Raw genomic sequence first — 24,994 nt, forward strand, 5'->3', positions numbered from 1 at the left:
AGGTATAACACTGCATTTGTTAACTACTTTAAATATAGTCTATTTTCTTCAGCTGTTTTGTTATGCTGTTTTTTTTTTTTTCAGTTTAGCAAACTCACTAATAATTGTCACAATATCGTACAGTCCAAAAGTTTTCAAGCTTTTATAACTACTTAAATGCCTCACTGATTTACTGTGATGCTTACAGTCACTCAGGATGTTTTTATAATTGCTATAGTCTCCATCTGTCCATGACTGATTAGCTTTTGGTTGAAACAACAAACATGGCCAGTAGTAGAGTTTCTCTGTGCCGCTAACTGCACAAACTCAATCAATCTGTTTATACCATTTTATCTGGAATGTTCGAGTTCCCATTTTAGTTTTTAATGAAGGAGTCGGTCTGCCTGTTTGAAGAATTTCATGTTTTTCCACAATATTTCCAGCCCCAAATGGCTTATTTCATATATCTAGCCCTATGTTTTTCTTCATTTCTAAGTTAAGGGTAAAAATAAAGCAACCCTGCAAAACACAGATGATCTTTACACACATACGAACACAACAAACATGAGTGCACCACAAACGCACAGATTAATAACAAATAACGACAGCCGAGTGCACAACAAACATTACCTGTACACTTGACAAAAGATGCCCGTTAGTTTTTTACACTTACCAGGCTCGTTTGTATTACCTGAGTTACTGGATAATTTTTCGTTCCTTTCAGAATATTGTAGAAGTGAAACTTTTCATAGATTGGAATTTAAATCCTAATCTCTATAGAAGTTTATTGTTTCTAGAAAACATTGAATTTGAATTATTTTTAATTTTTACGATTATAGATAACAACTCGGGCTGTGATTTCCAAGTCAGGTACGTGGGAATGATGTCAAGAGAACATCTGTTATGAATGATATTTTTTGACAAAGGGGACCTCTAAGATAGCTATCAGATACTAAACGAAAATAAATTAACTGCGAACAGGTTCAATAAAAGGAGCCCGAGTTATTTGCTGTAATTACATGAAGTCAGTGTTGGCAGAAATTGAATTAGCTTACAAATACACGTTCACTTTACTAAATTTATACTCGAGCTAAGCCCAAACAGCGCAAGTGCCGGTGTCACCACAAATATATATGCGCGCATACACACACACAAACATGTATACATATATATATGTGTGTGTGCGACAGAAGTAAATAGACACTCTTATAATCGTTAAAATTTATTCAAATTTGAAATTATACATTCAAATTATTTATTACTCATTGTAATGTAAATATCTAATACTTAGTCGACATGCCCTTTGAGGATGCTTCCTTGTTCATTTTACAAAGTGTTCTGTCCATTATGCCCCAGAAGTGTTCAATAGGGTTCATATCTGGTTACTGCCTTGGCCATGGAAGCTTTTTAATGCTAGTCTCTTCCAATCAATCTTGGGTCTTTTTTGCCATGTGACAAGGAGCCCCATCTTACATAGATAAAGAGTCTTCTTTAATCATTTCACTACTGGAGAAAATTGGAAGGAATCTTTTCTGCAATATAGACACATATTTATCTGAGTTTATGTTTCCCTCACATTCCACTAGCTCTGATTGACCATAGCTCCAAATTGCTCCCCAGACCACCACAGAATAGCTGCTGTGTTTCATTGTTGGCTGCAATCATTTCACATCAAATTCTTGATCACTGAATCTCCAGACCCACACTTGACCACTGTCAGAAAATACAGCAAACCTGGACTCATCAGAGAATATGACAGTGTCCCAAAATGCTAGTGGCCTCACCACCATTTCACTGCCCCAGTCATTCTCTGCTTGATATCGGCTGGCTGAAGAAGTGGCTTCCTTCTTGCTGTTCTGACATAGTAGCCATGTTTGTGGAGATACCTAGCAGCTGTTCTGGGAGTGACATCAACTTGTTCTGCTATGTCAGAGGCCTTGCAACAAGGATCATCCTCCACACTTTTCTTAACAAACCGAAGGATCCAGTCAGAGGACCCTGGTTGATCTGAGTGAGGTGATGTGGACTTCTTCCTCACTCTGGTGAATTGCACAATTACTCTATTAACTGTAGAAAGTGGGATCCCAAAGATTCCTGCGATTTTACACTGACAAAGTCCACCTTCAGATTGACCCTCAATATGGCCTCAGTACTCCTTTATTAAATACCAGTAAATACCAATGATCAATCTTCATAGATACCATCTAATAAGTTAGTATTTAAGTATATAATAGGCATAAATATTAAACTATTTCAATGTAATTTCTTTTCCTCCCTCTATTATGGTAAAATTTGGTTTATACTCAAAAGTATTCAAAAAATTTTCATCCTTTTGTTATAATATTATTCTTAATAATCTTCTGAATAACCCTAAATTTTAACTTTACACAATATGGCAATATTGTTTAAAATATTTAACCCCTGTATCATCATCATTGGTTTACTAGAGTCTTGCCCCTTTAATTGTCAGCTAACATCTTGATTTAAGATTTCCTTTACCAAATCTCATTATATTGCTTCAAATTAATCTTGAGATTTTTAGGATCAAATAAATCTTGAGATTTTTAGGATTCTTGCTTTCTCTGCCAATCAAGCTTACATTGTTTGCTCCCATTTATATAAGTCCCCGGTTTTTGAAGGAGCTTCTTTTAATTATACATGGAGTTCCTTCCTCATTTAAGTGTTATATGTAGCTGGCCAGGGGACATGGTGTTGCACATTTCCAGTATCCTAAAAGGGGACCTGTGGTTGTTCAGATGTGGCCAAAAAGAGTGCCTCGTTGAACCAAAATATTTTCATGTCTGTCTATTAGATGTGCTACCACTGCTGATGATTCTTTCATTAACTCTGGGCCTGATGTTGTTGTTGTTGCTGCAAGTGTTGTTGGAGTCACTGCCAGTGCTGGGTGTGATCCTGATGGTTCCATTGTTTCTGGCATAGCAGACATTTCCAGCCACAATATTGGTGTTACTGCTGCCATTGTAACTATTTGTATTGTTGTCTTTGCTGCCTGATGTGCTGCCACTGCCACTACTATTACCAGTGCTGTTCTTGTCACCATTACTGCTGTCTTGGTAATATAGAGAGTGTAAAAGATAATGAAGATCTCGAATTATAGGCACAGGAGTGGCTGTGTGGTAAGTAGCTTGCTTACCAACCACATGGTTCCGGGTTTAGTCCCACTGTGTGGCACCTTGGGCAAGTATCTTCTACTATAGCCTCGGGCCGACCAAAGCCTTGTGAGTGGATTTGGTAGATGGAAACTGAAAGAAGCCCATCGTATATATGTATATATATATATATATATATATATATATATATATATATGTATGTGTGTTTGTGTGTCTGTGTTTGTCCCCCACCATCGCTTGACAACCGATGGTGGTGTGTTTACGTTCCCCGTAACTTAGCGGTTCAGCAAAAAGAGACCGATAGAATAAGTACTAGGCTTACAAAGAATAAGTCCTAGGGTCGATTTGCTTCACTAAAGGCGGTGCTCCAGCATGGCCACAGTCAAATGACTGAAACAAGTAAAAGAGTATAGTGAACCTGATACTACTAGAGATGAGGGGAGATTTAGGGCTCATTTGGTTATAATGGTGCTAGAAATAGATGCCTATAACATTAATTAAAATCTTTTAATTTGTAGAACTAATGATACTAGTTGGGAATTGAAGAATATAAAAAAAAAACTTAAAGATGACAAATTAAAAATAAATATGTAGCATTTATTTATTAAGTTTAAGTTTAGAGAAATTATAGCACCCAGGGATGAGAGAAATATAGTGATAATGGACAATGAAAAACATATCGTATAAGTAAGTTAGAGATAAAGATCTGGAAAGTTAAATTAATTATATATATTTCATTACTCAGTATATAACTCCAAACCATGAGAAGAGAAGGCTGATTGGTGCTCTTTTAATAACGAGAGTGCTGTAACAGCTAAAGGATATTCAGTTAGTTATAATCTAGGTGGGACACATTAAATATGAATTAATGGAAAGAATGAGGATCTATAAAATAAAGGATAAAAGGATATGATATTACTGTAGATATACTCATTTAATTAATTGAGTTCATATAATGTCTAAACTATGCATTAGTGAGAAGTTTTATTGCAATTAAACCTATAGTAAAATTTGAATGATTTAAAGAAATTATGGACACATTCAGAGAAGTCTTCATGTTGCTTGTTTAATAATTATTTGGGGTTATGTGATATGTGTTTGTATAGATTCCCTTAAACATAACCAGTCCTTGGTATAGATAACCTGAGTCAATGATAAACCAAGCTATGTTATTTAGTATGTTCTTTTTCCTTAGGTAGTGTATATGCTCTGTGAGAGAAGTAGATCTGCTATGCTTTTCATATTTAAATGAGTTTAAATGCACAGAGTATGTTTGTTTAAGATTAATAGTATCTCCAATATAAATCTTGGTAGAGTTTTGGAGTTTATTAAGGACCATGCACTTATAAACCACATTAAACCTCCTGCAGTCATTTGTGCTGTTATTGTAGGTATTGGAAATTGAAAGCATAGATGTTCCTGACTCATGGGAGAGAGTAAGTGCAGTGTTATTCTAGCGGTTTGTGGTATTATCATAATTGGTACTATTTATGTTGTTACTACTACTACTACTACTACTACTACTAATAATAATAATAATAATAATAGTAATAGTAATAATAAAACTGCCCTGATACAGTACCAGTCACTGGCTCTCATGGCTTCTGATCTTAAATGATTGGAAGTGTTATCATGAACATTGTTTTGTGTGTATAAAAGATGGGCTACAGCAAATATTCTGCTCAATACCACATATTTGCTTGTAAGTAGGAAGGCGAACATATCACAAACCCCTTCAGGTAGATGGTCCTGCACTATCTGTAGAAAACGTGTAGGTAGAAACTCCATAAGATGTACCCAGTGTAAGCTATGGATGTATAACGAGGTGCAGCAACATCAAAGGAAGGTTAACCAGGAAGACAGCTTTTGTGTGTGGCAGATGCACAGGGGCAATAAACACCGCAGATGCTCAGAAAACTGATTCCATCACATGCCAAGTGGAGAAACTAGATGTAGTTGATAGCTTCCACTACCTAGGTGACCATATCTGTCGTGCGGGTGGATGCTCAGAGCGTTGCCACTAGAGTAAGAATAGCCTGGGCAAAGTTCAGAAAGCTCTTACTTCAACTGGTGACAAAGAGCCTCTTGCTCAGAGTGAAAGGTAGATTGTACGATGCATGTGTGTGAACTGCCATGTTACACGGCAGTGAAACATGGATTGTGACTGCTGAAGACATGCGTAGACTTGAAAGAAATGAAGCTAGTATGATCTGCTGGATGTGTAATGTCAGTGTACACACACGACAGACTGTAAGCGCCCTGAGAGAAATGTTGGACATAAGAAGCATCAGATGTGGTGTGGAAGAAAGATGACTGCACTGGTATGGTCATGTGCTGTGTATGGATGAGGACAGCTGCATGAAGAAGTGTCACTCCCTAACAGTGGAAGGAACCCGTGGAAGAGGGAGACCCAGGAAGACATGGGATGAGGTGGTGAAGCATGATCTTTGAACATTGGGCCTCACAGAGGCTATGACGAGAGATATGCTGTGACTGAGAAGACCTGACAAAGAAAGTGAGATCACAGCAGTAGCCTACACCAGTGTCGCATAACCAGCCCATTTAGAAAGTACCTTTGAATCATTAGGCGGCATGTCGTGCTTGAGGAGACCTATTGCATCAAGTAAATCAAAATCAAATCAAATCACAATCAAATGGAAATTGTAGTTGTGGCTGATACCAGTGTCAGTGGCCTGCAATAAGCACCATTCATGCGTGGGTCACTGCTGGAGCTGCCTGACTGGCTCCCTGTGCCAATGGCACATAAAAAGCACCATCCAAATGTGGTCGGTGCCAGTGTTCCCACTCTGACTGGCTCCCGTGCCAGTGGCACATAAAAAGCACCATCTGAACGTAGCCAATGCCAGTGCTGCCTAATGTGGAGCCTAATGTGGCCTCCTGGCTTGCCAGTCCCCAGTCAAACCGTCCAACCCATGCCAGCATGGAAAACGGACGTTAAACGATGATGATGATGATGACTCTCACAGCAGCTATTAGTATTAGTAGTAGCACCACTGCTGGTAGTATTCTCATTAATGTTTGTATTCTAATTGTTATTATCATTTCTGTTATTAGGATTAATAGTAATATTATAATTATATCTGTTGTAATTATTATTATTACTACTGCTACTACTACTACTACTACTACTACTACTACTACTACTACTACTACTACTACTACTACAACAACAACTACTAGTATAATCATAACTATTGTTGTTATTATTGTAATTATCCCTATTATTCTTTTATTTATGATTCTTGTTAGTAGTATTTGGCAGTTAATGACTATTAAGCTTGTGCTTATTTGATGTGGCTATGATGGATTCAATATTAAGTACAGAGGAATAAGATAATCTAAGGGTAGATCAATTAAAGATAGCATGGTACTTTTGGTGGGGTGGGAAATTAGATTTGATAATGGCAGAGAATTGCTCAGGTAGGTAAGCCCTTAACATTTAAGAAGGTAGGGAGTATACCAAAGTAGTGTTTTCCCTCCACTTTTATTAGGTAATCTGGGGCGGGCTGAGTTTAGTTTCCTAGTGGGTATCAGGGACACAGCTCTTTCTGTTGAATTACATTTTGTATGAATATTTTGGGGGTATTGGATATGTTGCTTTTTAAGATTCGGAACACTAGGTGGAATGTTCCGATCTACTGTTGGAAATGTCATTTTTGTGGTTTTGGGGTGTGTAGAATTAGGATGTAATTGAGCTAAATAGTTCTTAAGCTTAGTATTAGTCAAGAATTTTACTTTTTCTTAGAAACCACTTGTGGTAAGTGCTTGATTATAATAGGTGGCATGGTTATTGAATATTTCCTCTGTTGTGGACAGATCAGAAATTCTAACAGAAAATTAGTATACCTACAGTATCATCATATTCTTTTATCCTCTATCGTAAAGAATCTCATTCTTTCCATCAATTCATATTTAACACATCCCACCTAGATTATAACTAATCGAATATCCTTTCAGCTACAACACTCTCATGATTAATATTACATCAATAAGACTTCTCTTTTCATGGTTTGCAGTTATACACTGAGTAATAAAATGTATACAATAAATTTAACTTTCCAGATCTTTATCTCTACTTTACTTATATGATATCTCGTTTCCATCGTCCATTAATTAACACTATATTTCCTTCATTCCTGGAGACTATAATTTCACTGAACTTTTTACATTTCTTATATTTGGTCATCTTTAAATTCTTGTTTTTATTTTTCAATTCCCAACAAGTAAACACGTTCATTAACACTACAAATTTTAATATTTTAATTAATGTTTTGGTCATCTATTACTAGTACCATTATAACGAGATGAGCCCTGAATCTTCCCTCACCTCTAGTATTATCATGCTCACTCTAATTCAAGATCTTCATTATCTTTTACAACCATTATATTACTATCCTAATCCCTTCCCTCCAACTCTTGTCACCCTAGAACTCTGCCCAGCGCTGGTAGTCAGCTACAGGATGAAAGTATCTGACACCTGCTATTCCTCATCCCTTTATCTATCTGTCTATGATATGCAGCTCCTGACCTGTTTCCACAAACATACCCCCACTATACAGACTAGTATATATATACATACCTTAGTATATCTATCATTCTGTCTTTCCCCCACATTATAGTAAATTATTCTTACTCAACCTTCATTCACTCTCCATTCAAAAATGGAACTGGTAACTTCCACTATTCCTTGCCATGGATTATTTATTTGATCATGAAACTGCATAACATATAACTATTTTACTCTGATCCTTATTTCATTTTTGATAAATTAGAATATTCTAATATCTTTGATTGGAGATATTTCTTCATTTTTACTTTTCTCCAACTTCTCCCGCTCTGATGATGGAATATTCAGATTACGGAATCCTTACTTAATATCATGATTCACACACTTGGCTTTTCTAGAAACAGCTGTAAGAGACTCTATTTGTCAACATTCTCTTTCTAAATTAAATGGGTTTTTTTCAAGTGTTGCCAAATGTTTTGCTTTTCCATTTTTTATTTCAAGATATATCCATCTGTTCAAGGAGAAATCACTTCAAGCCACCTTTGATAGGCAGTCTCAACATCACATATTTCAGTTGCAGTTCAAGTTAGAGGTTTAGTAGTAAACTAAACTGAGCACTGACAGTACATGCGTATTACATTGCGGCATTTGACAAAAACTTCACATATAGTCTATATATAGATATATCATCTTCATTATCAACATTTAATGTCTGTTTTTCCATGCTGACATAAGTTGGACAGCTTAACATGAACTGGCAAGGCCAGGGGGACACACAAAGTTTCATAATCTCTTTGGCTTGGTTTCTATGGCTGGATGCCCTTCCTAATACCAATGATCACTAATGATTTTTTATGTGGTACCAGCATTTACACCAATGTTTTTTATATGACAACTTGTTTTTAAGATCTGGATTCTGTTGTGGTGGACTGGTAACACACACACACACACACACACACACACACACACACACACACACACACATACATTTTGGTTGGTAACTGATGGGTGAGGGAGCATGATCAGCCACATTTTATTACATACATATATGCATGATGGCTGCAAAGTTGTTTTCAAATACTGCCCTTGCCTGATCAAAAGTCCCACACATGCAAAGGCTATGATTAGCCATTTTTGTGATAGGTCTTAGTTCTTTTCAAGCAGTGCCTGTATATGATGATTTGTTATAGTAGGAAATGGATTTGGACAAATCCAATCCCACCCTCTGAACATAGACAACATAAACTCAAAAGGAAGAATTAGTCTACATCATTGAATATTGTCAGTGTTGCAGGTTTTCGCTCAGAGTTTACCTCTAGAGAGATGTTGTGACAACAACAAAGGGGCCTCCACCTCCCACTGGGCCAACCACACACCTGGACACTAACCCAGATATTTTCATGTCCCAGAGCATACATACATACACGTGTACGCATTTTGTTGGATGGCTGTTGATTGCTCATGAGCTCTTCCAACCCTTGAAAGGTCTTATTTTTTATAGACCTTATACATACATACATGCACACATACATACATGCACATATACATACATATGTGTGTGTGTGTTTGTGAATGAAGATATATATATATATATATATATATATATATATATATATATATATATATATATAAAGAAGTAGGTTTTAATGGATTGTTCATTTTGTGAATTTTGAAAGCAAATCAATTAATTAATTAAAAGTGAAAAAGAGATGCATTTCAAATGTTTAATGATAAAAATCAAAACAACAAACATACATAAAAGTAATACAAATCAATAAATAAGCACCCACAACACACACTTAAATGATGATGACAATATATTTTGACAATATATTCCAAAAACATACTCATACACACAAACACACAGCTGGCCATATTCTGAATAGCAACTATCAATTTCAAAAGGCTTCTTTTCAATTGAATTCCTGAAACTTGGACTCTTGAACCCCACCTCAGACCTTCATAGACAAAACGTATATAAGGAGTGACTCTGAAGTAAAATTTCACTATGCACTAAAACATGGGTACAAAGTGTTAACCCCCAATATTTTTCTCTTTGACTTCCTAAAAAATTTTTTTTAATATTTGATGAGACGGATACATCGAAACTGGTTATATTTTAAATCACTTACTGTAACGAAAATATTAAACATTCTCTGAAATATAATTTTGTGCCTTTTTCAACTTTATTTACTTTTTTAACTAGGAGCAATAAACACTGAAAATGTGCAGAAAACAACCTTTGCCACACTCCAGGGAGAAAAACTAGTAGTTGATAGCTTCCGCTACCTAGGTGACCAAGATTGTAGCGGGAGAGGGTGCACTGAAAGTGTAGCTGCTAGAATAAGAATAGCCTGGGCAGAGTTCAGAGAGCTCTTACCTCTGCTGATGACAAAGGGCCTCTCACTCAGAGTAAAAGGCAGACTATATGACGCATGTGTATGAACCGCCATGCTACATGGAAGTGAAACATGGGCCGTGTCTGCTGAGGACATGTGTAAGCTCACAAGAAATGAAGCCAGTATGCTCCAATGGATGTGTAATGTCATTGTGCATACTCAACAGAGTGTAAGTATCTTGAGAGAAATGGTAGACCTAAGAAGCATCAGTTGTGGTGTGCAAGAGAGACGATTGTGCTGGTATGGTCATGTAGCGAAAATGGATGAGGATAGCTGTGGAAGTTGGATGAGGATAGCTGAGGATAGTTGAGGGAACCTGTGGAAGAAGTAGACCCAGGAAGGCTTGGATGAGGTGGTGAAGCACGACAATTGAAATTTAAGCCTCACCGAGGCAATGACTAGTGATTGGGACCTTTGGAAATATGCTGTGCGTGAGAAGATCCAGCAAGCTAAGTGAGAGCATAATCTGTGATCTCTGCCAGAAGTGTAACCAGCTCACTTATTCATATCTTTACTTCATTGGACACTAAAAACCCTGTTTGCGAAGACCTGTTGAGGCAAGTGAATTTGAAATCAAAATCGAACAAACTTCGACAACTGGCACCCATGCCAACCTCCCCTTCATTGGACACTAAATTCTGCTTGCGAAGACCTGTTTTGCGAAGACCTGTTGCGAAGACCTTCTGGCAGAGATCACAGATTATGCTCTCACTTAGCTTGCTGGATCTTCTCACGCACAGCATATTTCCAAAGGTCCCAATCACTAGTCATTGCCTCGGTGAGGCTTAAATTTCAATTGTCGTGCTTCACCACCTCATCCAAGCCTTCCTGGGTCTACTTCTTCCACAGGTTCCCTCAACTATCCTCAGCTATCCTCATCCTGGCCGAGGTGAGAGGGATAACTCCCTTGGCAAACAGGACACAGTCGTGTGTCGATAAGCCAGCTGGAGGAGATGTCCTCCTGGGGCTAAAAGCAACAGTAACATCCACCCCTAGGGGTCAGCCACACTTAAGTGGCAATATACTACACTTTATCGTGCAGTTACTGTTAATACTTCATTTAGAGAATTAACATTGCTTGTTTTCACCTTTTCAATATCAGTGAAGAATGCCACTGGAAAAGAAGATATAAGGTCTGCCAGGTTTTTCTCTCTCACCAAGATCATCAGCTGTCGAACGCCGACGAAGGGAAATAACCCTGAAATCCGGATACGTTCGTGCTGCTGGCCGAGGTGAGAGGGATAACTCCCTTGGCAAACAGGACACAGTCGTGTGTCGATAAGCCAGCTGGAGGAGATGTCCTCTTGGGGCTAAAAGCAACAGTAACATCCACCCCTAGGGGTCAGCCACACTTAAGTGGCAATATACTACACTTTATCGTGCAGTTACTGTTAATACTTCATTTAGAGAATTAACATTGCTTATATATTTATAGATATTTATATATATATATGTATATATATATATATATATATATATATATATATATACATATATATCCATATATATCGTTATATATATATATCATCATCATCATCGTCGTCTAACGTCCGCTTTCCATGCTAGCATGGGTTGGACGATTTGACTGAGGACTGGTGAAACCGGATGGCAACACCAGGCTCCAATCTAATTTGGCAGAGTTTCTACAGCTGGATGCCCTTCCTAACGCCAACCACTCAGAGAGTGTAGTGGGTGCTTTTACGTCTCACCCGCACGAATACGGCCACGCTCGAAATGGTGTCTTTTATGTGCCACCCGCACAAGCCAGTCCAGGGGCACTGGCAACGATCTTACTTGGCTTGCCGGGTCTTCTCACGCACAGCACATTTCCAAAGGTCTCGGTCAGTAGTCATCGCCTCGGTGAGGCCCAATGTATGAAGATCTTGCCTCACCACCTCAGCCCAGGTCTTCCTGGGCCTATCTCTTCCACAGGTTCCCTCAACTGTTAGGGTGTGGCACTTTTTCACGCAGCTATCCTCATCCATTCTCACCACATGTCCATACCAGCGCAATCGTCTCTCTTGCACACCACAAATGATGCTTCTAATGTTCAGCTTTTCTCTCAAGATACTTACACTCTGACGGGTATTCACATTGACATTACACATCCAACGGAGCATACTGGCTTCATTTCTTGCGAGCTTACGTATGTCCTCAGCAGTTACAGCCCATGTTTCACTGCCATGTAGCATGGGTGTTCGTACGCATGCGTCATACAGTCTGCCTTTTACTCTGAGTGAGAGTCCCTTTGTCCCCAGATATATCCATATATATCGTTATATATATATATATATGTATATATATATATATATATATATATATACATATATATCCATATATATCGTTATATATATATATATATATATATATATATATATATATATATATATATACATATATATACATATATATCATTATATATATATATATATATATATATATACATATATATCCATATATATCGTTTTATATATATATATATATATATATATATATATATATACATATATATACATATATATCGTTTTATATATATATATATATATATATATATATATATATATACATATATATACATATATATCGTTATATATATATATATATATATATATATACATATATATCCATATATATCGTTATATATATATATATATATATATATATATATATATATATGTATGTATATATAAATACATATTCACACACGCAAATATATATGTTCTTACTCACTTTTTGCAATGCCACTTTGTGAAGGAAATACTAGATGCCATTGTTTCAGAACATAAACTGTATAATACTTTATTATTCATTCCAGTTTCTTGAAACTCTGGTTTTGAACGTATTCATTTCTTCACTAATTGAGCTGACATTTTCTGGAGAATCTGACAGAGTAAGTACATTTAAAAAATATTTCAACAATAAACTTAAAATCATACAACTTATTGTAACATTCTATTCAAAATTCACTTCTGTGAACTAGTTTATCATAAATGCACTTGTTCATTTAATAGATTTAAAGCAACAATTAGCAACAGTTAATTAACAAATAACCCAAGCAGAATACTCTTGAACATTAAGAGTTCACAATTTTTATGATCTGCATAGAATTTGATAAAACTCCAGTGTAGGATACGTCCAAATATTATATTATAATAAATCAGAAAATAACATGCTAACATTTCATGTGTGTATACTGTCATTAAGGTGTATATGTTCTAGACCACTCCATAATTTATAAAGAAAACATTATTGATATATTAGATTCCTGTAATTCACCGTGCTTCAAACTTATCTTGTAGTAACAGAAGTTAGTTACAATGTTTAACAGATATGAAAAATTGTGAAGATAAATTAAACAGGCATTAGAAAAATTATGTCAATTGCATTTGGTGGTTATGGCCCTGACCTCATGCAAATGTAAATATTAAATTAGGAAAATTTGTGACAAATGATACATGAAATATGAAAAGAATTTTATGAGAAGACGCACCTTAGATAAGAGACGGAAGGATACAAACAAAGAAAAACGTGACAAACAGATGGTGTGTGTGTGTGTGCGTGTGTGTGTGTGTGTGTGTGTGTGTGCGTGTGTGTGCATATGTGGTTGAATATCAGTATATATATATTATATGATGAAAGAAGCATGAATTTTTTAGGTTGTTCAATTTTTCTTAACTGACCAATGAGCCAGTTGAGTAAATCCATCAATAACAAAACTATAATGATTACTGGAAACAGCTGTAAGCCAAATTTACTACAATAAAGATAAATATCTAATGATGATTATTTATACTTTGTCTTATTTATTATGTATATTTTTATATATAAAAAATGCAAAAATGGGACAAGAACGCAAAGCATCCAGACAGTTAGGTGATATAAAAAAGGGTCAACAAAAAAACTTCCAGACAGACGATACAAAGAAATCAAGGACTGTTCATTCAAAGTTTTCTATCCTCAGTCAAGTTCCAGATTATCTTTGTAATTTTGGCTGGTTATATTCGAGATTGCTCCCCTTGGGGCTGGCCAGATTGGAACAATCTTGAGTATAACCAGCCGAAGTTGCAAAGATAATCTGGAACTCGATTGAGGATAGAAAACTCCGAATGACCCATCCTTGTTTCTTTGTATCGTCTGTCTGGATGTTTTGCATTCTCATCCCATTTTTGTATTTTTTATATATAAAAATATATAGTGGCGTACGTACACTATCATCTCCTATATGTATATATATATATATATATATATATATATATAGATATATATGTGCGAACTTTAGGTTAGTTAAAATACGTTTGTGGCATATTTCAACACTCTAAAGGAAAATTTACTGCAGTTATCTAGAAGAAAAATTCACTGCCATGAATTTGCCTTTAGAAGTTGCAATATGTCACAAACATACTTTTGCTAACCTAAAGCTGGCTTATGCCTAATCACTCTTGGCACTGACACTATTCAATGAATGAATGAATGAATGAGAATGAATGGACAACCGAACATATGTACGTATGTACACATGCACACACATACATACATACATATACACACACACACACACACACACATGCTAATAATATAGCCTGAACAGAATAAGCTACCCCTATTTTGCAGAAAAAAGTGTTGCCGACTGGCTAAGCCGCCAACACTTTTTTCTGCAAAATAGGGATAGCTTATCCTGTTCAGGCTATATTATTAGCATTATCCCGCGTTTGAGAATTTAAAATCACTTCTTTAACTTTCTAAGACATCTCAAAGCTTCTAAAGCAAACTTTGTTTGTTTGTTTACGTTCATCGTAATGTGAATTTATATATATATATATATATATATATGTGTGTGTGTGTGTGTGTGTGTGTGTGTGTGTGTGTGTGTGTGTGTGTCTTATTCAGCAAACTCACTTCAAGGAAAAAGACTATGGGATTGCTCTCTTTGCAGATACAAGGACCAACTAAAAATAATACTGAAAGCCACTCGACTTGAGCCTAAGTCATTTGAAACACAAGCCTAACAAGTCAATCAGGTCCATTTCCAGGGACATGAGAGTGTCTGAGTTTCTTATCAGGTAAGTAGGGCATGAAGACATTTGGTATTCATCATACAAGATGAGAAAGGGCCAATTTTTAGCCCAAGCCATCAAGGACAAGAGGAAATGCCGTGCTATGAAGCTTTTGAACAAACTCCAGTATCCCCTCCAACCAAACATGCTTTGGTTTTTCTGAGACAAGAAAAATTTCTGCCAGGATCAGATGGTGAACACACAGAACAACCGTTGACTTGCCATGTCCCCAAAACATGTTCTGAGAATGATAAAAATCAAACATCCAGTCATCATGATGGTGCTTGGAGTGATCATTAGTGATGGTGACGTTATGTCTCCATTCATCTTCTCACATAGCCTCAGACTCAACACAGAGGCCTACACCAAGTGCCTGGAGGAGATAGTGCTGTCCTGGGTCAAGAGGGTTGCTGCTGGAAGACCCTGTGTCTGGCAACAGGACTCTGCACCATGCCACACAAGCAGGAGAACCCAGCCATGACTGTCAGACAATTTCTACAACCACACCACCCCTAACATCTGGCCACCTAACTCTCCAGACTGCAATCCCCTTGATTATTATATGTGGGGCACAGTTAAGTGAGAGACCAATAAAACTCCTTGTAATACCAAAGACGAACTGAAAGCAAGGGTTATAGCAGCCTTCACCAACGTAAACAAGGTGACCATCCAGAAGAGTTGCAGGAGATTCCGAAGTCGTCTGAAGGCCGTGGTTGAAACCATTGGCAATTTTATTGAATAAATTTACTCTTTAATATTTCAACATATTTTTATGTAATTGTAGTAAATATATCTGTTGAAATGAGATATCAGTGTTATTTTCATTTTTGCGTAATTTAGACAATAATATATCCACCGCACCCTGTATATATATATACATATATAATACCATTTGCTAAAATCAGAGTCAAGGCTCCATAATCACCAGAAACTCACAATAAGGATACACATGAGCAATGCAATTGCATTGAATACATCAGTAAGTAATGTATATTTCAATACTAATTGATTTCACCCGCTGTATGACCAACATTCTCTGGGATCTTCAGTTGAAAATAACATTTTAACATCTATTTCTAAGACATTCACTACATTAGCTCATGTGCATTTCTCACTTTAAACATCCCTCTCCATTTAAAAGAAAACTATCATGATCGAGAATAAATTTAAATAAAGGTAAGACTATTTCTCAAATGTTCATTGCATTGCTTGTGTGTATTTTTATTGTGAGTTTCTGGTAGTTTTGAAGCCTTGGCTCTGATTTTAGCAAGTGGTATTATATACCCTACTGAATCTAAATTTAGCTTATATTGTGTCTGTAATGGTGTGAACTTGCTAACTACCTTATTATTACCTTATTAATATCATTAATAACGGTAATAATACATCTTTATTTAAATTTATTCTTGATTACAATAGTTGTCTTTTAAATGGAGTGGAATGTTTTAAGTAAGCATTGCACATGAGCTAATGTAGTGAATATTTTAGAAGTAAATGTTAAAATGTTATTTTCAACTGAAGATTCCAGAGTATGTTGGTCATACAGAGGATGAAATCAATTAGTATTGAAATATACATTACTTACTGAAATATACATTACTTACAGCACAAAGGTAAGCCTATTTCTCATATGCTCATTGCATTGCTTGTGTGTATCTTTATTGTGAATTTCTAGAGGTTTTGGAGCCTTGCCTCTGATTTTAGCAAATGGTATTATATATACTACTGAATCTATATATATATTCTATTGTTTCAGTCATTTGACTGCAGTTGTGCTGGAGTACTACCTTGAAGAATTTTATTCAAGCAAATCGATCCCAGGACTTATTTTTCAAGCCAAGTACTATTCTATAGGTCTCTTTTGCTGAACTGCTAAGTCACAGGGATGTAAACACACCAACACTAGTTATCAAGTGGTGTGTGGCGGAAAACATGGACACTAAGACACATACATACATACATACATACATACATACATACATGCATTCATGCATGCATGCATGCATGCATGCATACATACATACATACATACATACATACATACATATATGAGCTTCTTTCAGTTTCTCCTCACAAGGCTTTGGTCAGTCCTATAGTAGAAGACACTTGCCCAAAGTGACACACAGTGGGACTGAATCTGGAGCCAAGCTCCTTACTACACGGCCATAGAGAGGTTTGGAGTCGCCACTACGAAAGGTTGCTTAATAAAGAGAATGAATCGGAGAAAGAGAGTTTGCCGAATGTTGAACCAACAGAGGGACCAGCTATTCTAATTGACAGTACCTTGGTAGATAAAGCAACCAAGAGTATGAAGACAGGGAAAGCCCCCAGCCCATCAGGAATCACTGCAGAGATGCTCAAAATATCTGGCAGTGTCGGCTATAGCCTAGTCACCTCTATAGTTAACCAGGTGATACACAAAAGAGTCATACCCAATGACTGGTGTAACAACACCATAGTCAACTGCTACAAAGGTAAAGGTGATGCTTTAGACACAAATAATTACAGAGGTATTAAGTTGTTGGATCAGGTAATGAAGGTCATGGAGAGGGTCATAGCCCAACTAATTAGGGAGAGAGTCAGCTTAGATGAGATGCAATTTGGATTTGTGCCAGGGAAAAACACCACTGATGCTATATTTCTGGTAAGACAGCTGCAGGAGAAATACCTAGCCAAAGGTAAACTTCTGTACCTGGCTTTCATTTACATGGAGAAAGCCTTTGACAGGGTCCCCAACTCCCTTATCTAGTGGTCAATGAGGAAACTAGGGATAGATGAATGGTTAGTGAGAGCTGTGTGAGCCATGTACAGAGACGCTGTCAGTAAGGTAAAGGTTGGCAAGAATACAGTGAAGAATTCCAGGTAGAGTTAGGGGTCCACCAAGGTTCAGTCCTCAGTCCCCTCCTATTTATCATAGTCCTTCAGGCAATAACACAAGAATTCAAAACAGGTTGCCCCTGGGAGCACCTCTATGCTGATAACCTTGCTCTAATTGCTGAGTCACTATCAGAACTAGAGGAGAAGTTTCAGGTGTGGAAGCAAGTATTAGAATCGAAGGACCCTAGAGTCAACCTAGCTAAAACCAAAGTCCTAATAAGTAGAAAGGTAGACAAACCACAAACCCCTTCAGGTAGATGGCCCTGCTCGATCTGTAGAAAAGGCGTAGGTAGAAACTCTATAAGATGTACCCAGTGTAAGCTATGAACACATAAGAGGTGCAGCAATATCAAAGGAAGGCTAACTAGCAAGATAGTTTTTGTATGTGGCAGATGCACAGGAGCAATAAACACTGAAAATGTGCAGAGAACAACTTCTGCCACATTCCAGGGAGAAAAACTAAACGTAGTTGATAGCTTCCATTATCTGGGTGACCAAGTTAGTAGCGGGAGAGGGTGCGCTGAAAGTGTAGCTGCTAGAATAAGAATAGCCTGGGCAAAGTTGAACCTAAGAAGCATTAGTTGTGGTGTGCAAGAGAAATGATTGTGCTGGTATGGTCATGTGGCAAGAATGGATGAGGATAGCTATGTGAAAAAGTGCCACAGCCTAGCGGTTGAGGGTACCTGTAGAAGAGGTAGACCCAGGAAGACCTGGGATGAGGTGGTGAAGCACGACCTTCGAACATTAGGCTTCACCGAGGTAATGACTAGTGACCAAGACCTTTGGAAATATGCTGTGCATGAGAAGACCCGGCAAGACAAGTGAGAGTATAACCCATGGCCTTTACCAGGGATGTAGCCAGCCCACTTATGTGTACCTTTTCTTCTTTGGACACAAAGCCCTGCTTGTGAAGACCTGTTGAGGCAAGTGAAATCGAAATTGAAATTGAACCAAATTCGGTGACAACCTTCCTTTATTGGACACTAAACTCAACTTGCAAACACCTGTTGGGGCATGTGAGATCGAAACTGAACCAAATTCGATGACTGGCACCTGTTCCAGTGGAGCGCTAACAACACCAACCAAGCGGGATCACTACCACAGCAGCGGTGTCACTTCTGTGTCGGTGGCACATAAAAAGCACCATTTGAGCGCAATCGTTTCCAGCTTCGCTTTACTGGCACTTGTGCCAGTGGCATGTGAACAAAACATTGGACTGACTCCTGTTCAGGTGGCACGTTAAAAGCACCATTTGAGTGTGGCCATTGCCAGTACCGCTGGACTGGCCCTTGTGCTGGTAGCATGTAAAAAGCACCCACTACACTCTTGGAGTGGCTGGCGTTAGGAAGGGAATCCAGCTATAGAAACTCTGCCAGTTCAGATTGGAGTCTGGTTCGCCAGTTTCCAGTCAAATCGTCCAACCCATGCTAGCATGGAAAGCGGATGTTAAATGATGATGATGATTATGTATGTATGAATGTATGTATATGTATATATGGAGTAGAAATGAAAACACATATTGTTGTGAATGGCAACAGATTAGCAAATGAACAAGAGAATTTTATCCTTGTATTCAGTTGTGTCAGTGCCCACAGCCAACCTGTGACCACAGCTCCATCTATTGAAAACATCACATGGTGAAGTGTCTGACGACAGTACTGAGTTGGCTCCCACTATTCACTTAGCAAATTTCAACCAATCAGAAACTCACTCATACACGGAAATTTTCAGATGTCTAGCTTCTGAAGATCATGTTCACTGGTATCAAGTGACTACTTCTGGTTATCGTTAAGTATCCTTCTCCAAATATGAATATGATTTTTTTTTACCAGGTCAAGTTGTAAGACTGCACCTCCTGCATGTCTCATTAAAGGGTTTTAGTCTTTAATTTTACAGTGACTGCCACCTAGAACTACCAACTTTAAATTGAGATATTTAACTAATATGCCTTTCTGGAAGAAATTCTATAACATTCATTAAAATGACTGTGTAATTAATATAGGTTGTTGAAAGTTTTAAATTACTTATCTTTGTACATCAAAATTATTGGTTGATTTAATAAGTATCTCTACATTATATCGCTTTATGTTTTATAAAATTTAAAAAAACATTAAAAAATATTCATTATTTTGAATCATCATCATCGTTTGAACAGTCATTTTTTATGCTAGCATGGGTTAGACAAAACCACACGTGTGATACATACATACATACATATATACCTAATACACACACACACATTATGTATGTATGTGTGCTAGTGCATGTGTGTGTGTGTGTATGCATATATGCATTTAAGTATGTATGTGTGTGTGTGTATATATATATATATATATATATATATATATATATATATATATATACCAACTATTCTGCCTGTATATCTGTGCACACCTTTCAATGCCATGTATGCCATAAGGTCTGTAAATCTAATGGAGGCCTCAAAAGACATGTTAAGATTCATAAATTTCAGAACTTAACTGTAGCACTCGGTGATCCAAATCAGATATGCAATCTATGTGGGTGTATTTTCAATACATTGGTTTAAAAAGCCATATCAAATGCTATGATGGATCAAAGGTGTAAGTAAAAAAGGTGGTCAAACTCTGCATAAGGAGTAGACAACCACCATACACACACACATGCTCACATATTAATATATACATACATATGTACACAACAGACTTCTTACAGTTTCCATCTAGTAAATCCCTCACAAGATATTGATTGGCCAGGGACTAAGGTAGAAGGCATTTACTGAAGGTGCCATGTGGTGAGACTGAGCCTCAAACCTCAAGGTTATGAAACAAATTGCTTAATTACATTTCCTGAACTGAAGGTGTTACCAAGGTGCTATTTTTTAATAATTCCATAAAATAACTGAATTAGAAAATACTAGATCTGAGTGCCCCTTCCCCAACCAACACCCTTGTAAACCATTTGTGCAAATATAGGGGGTCGACTTCCAAGTGGTGTCTTTTATGACACTGCTGCTAATCACAGGTAATACTTGTAAACTCAGAGATTGAAGTACTACATACAGTGCCATCTTAACCTGATAGTCACTTGTTACTAACAACCTTACTTTTTCAAAAAGAATAGTGTATCACTGACCCCACCCCCTCATCGCACAGACTTATTTCTTAGGTAATAGTTGATAAATTATAAGTTACCCTGTTTCTTTATATGTGTGTTATATGTGATAAAAAATTATATCACCTGCATGCCAATAAAAAGCTTTCTCTTACCATTTTTCAAGACAGTAAGATGTAACTTAAAGGAGATTTGGCTGCTATTTACAGTAGATCAAGCAACTAGATGACTGATGAAGTTTTGGGGAAGGGGCTAAGTTAGGTACATTGACCCCAGAGCTCAACTGGCACTTATTTTATCAACTCCAAAAGGATGAAAGGCAACATTGACCTCAATGGAATTTGAACACAGGATGTGCAGATGGGCAAAGCATTTTACCCAGTGTGCTAATAATTCTACTAGCTTGCCATCTTAGCAATAATAATAATAATAATAATTTATAAAGACCGATGTAACCCTTTGCGATTACATGTAATTTCACTGCCATCAATTCATCGTAGAAGAGTTCACTACCATCAATTCACCGTGAAGAAAATTGACTGTGAGGAAAATTCACCATGACGAAAGTTTACCGAGAAAATATAACTATAGTTATCTCAACATTAATTGTTAAAAACTATTTTATTGAGAAGAAAAAAAAAGCTAGAGAAAAATTGAAGTTGAAAAATTATGTCAAAAAATTTGTATGGTGGACTTTCTCTACAGTGAAGTTACCAGACAGAACCCTTCATGAAATGTAAATAAACAATAATGTGTGTGTGTGTGTATGCATGCATACACATACACACACACAAACACATGCACATACATGCATGTAAGTGCATAGATAACTGTGCACTTAAAACCATACTATATCCGAGAAATCATCTTACAGATTTAAGCACACAGTTACCTATATATACACACAAACACAAAAAAGATACATGTGTACACTTTCATACTCAAGTTCATACTTGTTTAATCTTGTCAGTTCTATTCATGTTTACTGTTTATCAATGCTACTTTTATGTTTAAACCAACACTAACCTTTTGCCCTAGAATGGAAACTTCTTTGATTATGGACAGGTGATAATATTATATCTACAGAATACCTATTATAAAACTTGTACTTAATCTAAAATACTTGAACAACTGTCGTGGCCTTTGAAAATTGTTTTTATCACCAGCATATTCTTCATAACCATATCAAGGGTGTGCTGCTCCCTAACCTTACATTCTTGTCTCCACCTTCCATCTACCTATTGCTCAACCCACTCCTCACCCATCTTCTTATCACTAATATCCCTCTTGCTTGCTCTTTCTCATCTCATCTCATCTCCCTGCCATCTATGCGGACTGCACCATCCTTGTCACTTTACTTGCTTGCCCTTTGGCAGATCTATATATAAGGAAACTGCATTAGGCCACTATCATCATCACCCCACCCCATCCAACACATATATGTATATTTGGATTAATTGAAGAAAATAATACTGAGTTTACACACGGGTGCAAATCAGGAGGTATCAATGTGAGAAGTCCTATCAACAAAAAATTCTTCTGTTTCTCTTTTTTTTTTTAACCATTAAACAGTGAAGTCAAGACGTGGATTGAAGATGAACAATGTTGAATTTAAAGACTATGGAAAATTTTTAAGAGAGAGCAAAAGGGGTAGTTTAGAAGGAAGGTACTAGTCACTGATTTACAACAGTTAGAATGGCTGCAAATTCTATGGATATGTCACCAAATTGCATAAGAACACTACTGAAAGACCTTGGATATGAAAGAAGAGCTATAAGAAAGAAGCCAATGATTTCAAAAGCTAATAAGATCAAACAGTCTTATTGGGCTAAAGAGCTCTGTTATAAGGAAGGCATGTTTCTGTCATTAATAATATTGTCTAACAAAAACAAATTCTGCCAGTTTACCAGTTCAAGGTAGGAGTGTGTGTGGCAGAACAAAACTAAAAGACGGAGGAGTTGGAATTACGGTATAGGGGCAGAGTGTTTGTGTGACAGACTGATCAGAGTTCATTTTTGATGAAAATCATTTCAAAGGGATACTGAAAAGTTCCCAGCTTCTAAGTTCTTTTATAGGGTTTAGAAAAACTGAAAGATTGCTACAATAAGTGTGTGAATCTAAGAGGTGGGTATGTTGAATAAAACCATAATTAACTGATCCTAAAGCCAGGAACTTTTCAGAACTTGTAAACGACCCAAAATACTATCAAATTCTTGAAAAAAAATCTATTACCCATTTATTTCAATGTATGAACTGATAAGAAGACCACTCTTTTTCAAGAGGTTGGAGCCCCATGCTATACACATAAGGTATCATAATCTTGGCAAAGAACTCACAGAATTGAATATCTGAAATGATTTTCTCAAAAGCTCTGATCATAATCTAACTGAACACATATGTGAACATCTTGATGGAGAGTTGCAGGATCATCTAAAATCACATCACTTCCTGGACTGACAAGCATTGAGCAAAAAGTGGGTCAACATGGATCAATCCATCTCTAATAATTTAATCAAATCTATATCTGAACAGGTGAAAGCTATGAAATTATCTACAAACTGCTGAGTTAAATTCCTTAATTTTGGATAATTTTTCATGAAGTCGTTGCAAATTAAAATAATATTGTGTTTACAATGACCATAAAGTTACTGTAGGTCACAGTTCACATATACAAACACATACACACATTCATATACATAATTATATCTTATTTCTTTATTGCCCACAAGAGGCTAAACATAGAGGGGACAAACAAGGACAGACAAATGGATTAAGTCGATTACATCGTCCCAGTGCGTAACTGGTACTTAATTTATCGACCCCGAAAGGATGAAAGGCAAAGTCGACCTCGGCGGAATTTGAACTCAGAACGTAACGGCAGACGAAATACTGCTAAGCATTTCGCCTGGCGTGCTAACGTTTCTGCCAGCTCGCCGCCTACATAATTATATCTACCTGATAGAATGCTGTTTCATAAAGAAATGACAGATACAGATTACGTGCCAAATCTGTCACAAGTTATATTATTCAGCTGAAATATAAATAGTCAAGGGTGGAAAAAAAATAGAAGAGTCAAGAACTAAATCATCAAACATTAATCCTTCATCATTATCGCAGCTTGATCTATCAAAGTATAAAACATATTAGACATGGATCAAGGGTAACAAAGATTTTATTGGATTAGAATGATCTATATTCCTTTAACCCTTCAGCATTCAGATTACTTTGTCAAACGTAATGCTTATTTAGTCACGTTATTTAAAATTAATCAGTCATTATTTCACAGCTTCAAGATTTTGATGTGTTTACTTAGTTTTAGAATAACATTTTAGGGTAGGTGTAAGTGGCTGGATCTGGCCAGTTTGAACATATAATGTATAAAATATTTGGGCCAGATTGTGCCAGTTTAAATGCTAGAGGGTTAAACTATATGATATAGGGGCAGAGTGTTTGTGTGACAGGCTGATCAGAGTTCATTTTTGATGAAAATCATTTACAAAGGGATATTGAAAAGGTGATTCCTATATGGGATCACCTTTGTGTTCTTGTAGGACTGCTAAGAAACTGTATGGCATAATTTTTTTTCAATGTAAAAATTGCTGGTCTGAGACGGAGGACATTTTGAAATTAGTTTTAAAAAGTTAACAAGGTCAAGGCATGGCTGTGTGGTTAAGAAGCTCACTTTGCAACTATGTGGTTTCAGGTTGAGGCCTACTGCATGACACCTTGGAATAAATGTCTTCTGATATAGCGCCAGGCAGGGGCAGACTGAGAGTATTAAGAGCCCTCAGGCATAACTGTCTACTAGGCCTCTTAGCATTGATATCAGTGAAGTTAACATGTAGAGTGCAGGCCCGTCAGAGCTCTGGGCCCTTGGGCAGTGCCTAATTGACTGATGGCTCAGTCTGCCACTGGCCCCTGACCAACCAGAGC

At 36.9% G+C, this 24,994-nt stretch overlaps 1 long non-coding RNA gene across 2 annotated transcripts in view; it reads left to right on the forward strand.

Moving 5' to 3' along the window:
• Nucleotides 1–15,837, forward strand: part of LOC128247808 (uncharacterized) — a 44,196-nt gene extending 28,359 nt beyond the window's left edge. For both annotated transcript variants that reach the window (XR_016241888.1, XR_008264115.2), the window contains exons 2-3: nt 12,853–12,927; nt 14,971–15,837. This is a non-coding gene — a long non-coding RNA (uncharacterized LOC128247808). The remainder of the gene's footprint in view (nt 1–12,852; nt 12,928–14,970) is intronic.
• The last annotated feature ends 9,157 nt before the right edge of the window (nt 15,838–24,994 follow it).

The sequence above is a fragment of the Octopus bimaculoides genome, chromosome 5, assembly GCF_046866305.1.
Source record: "Octopus bimaculoides isolate indiv1 chromosome 5, ASM4686630v1, whole genome shotgun sequence".
In the NCBI taxonomy this organism is placed as follows: domain Eukaryota; kingdom Metazoa; phylum Mollusca; class Cephalopoda; order Octopoda; family Octopodidae; genus Octopus; species Octopus bimaculoides.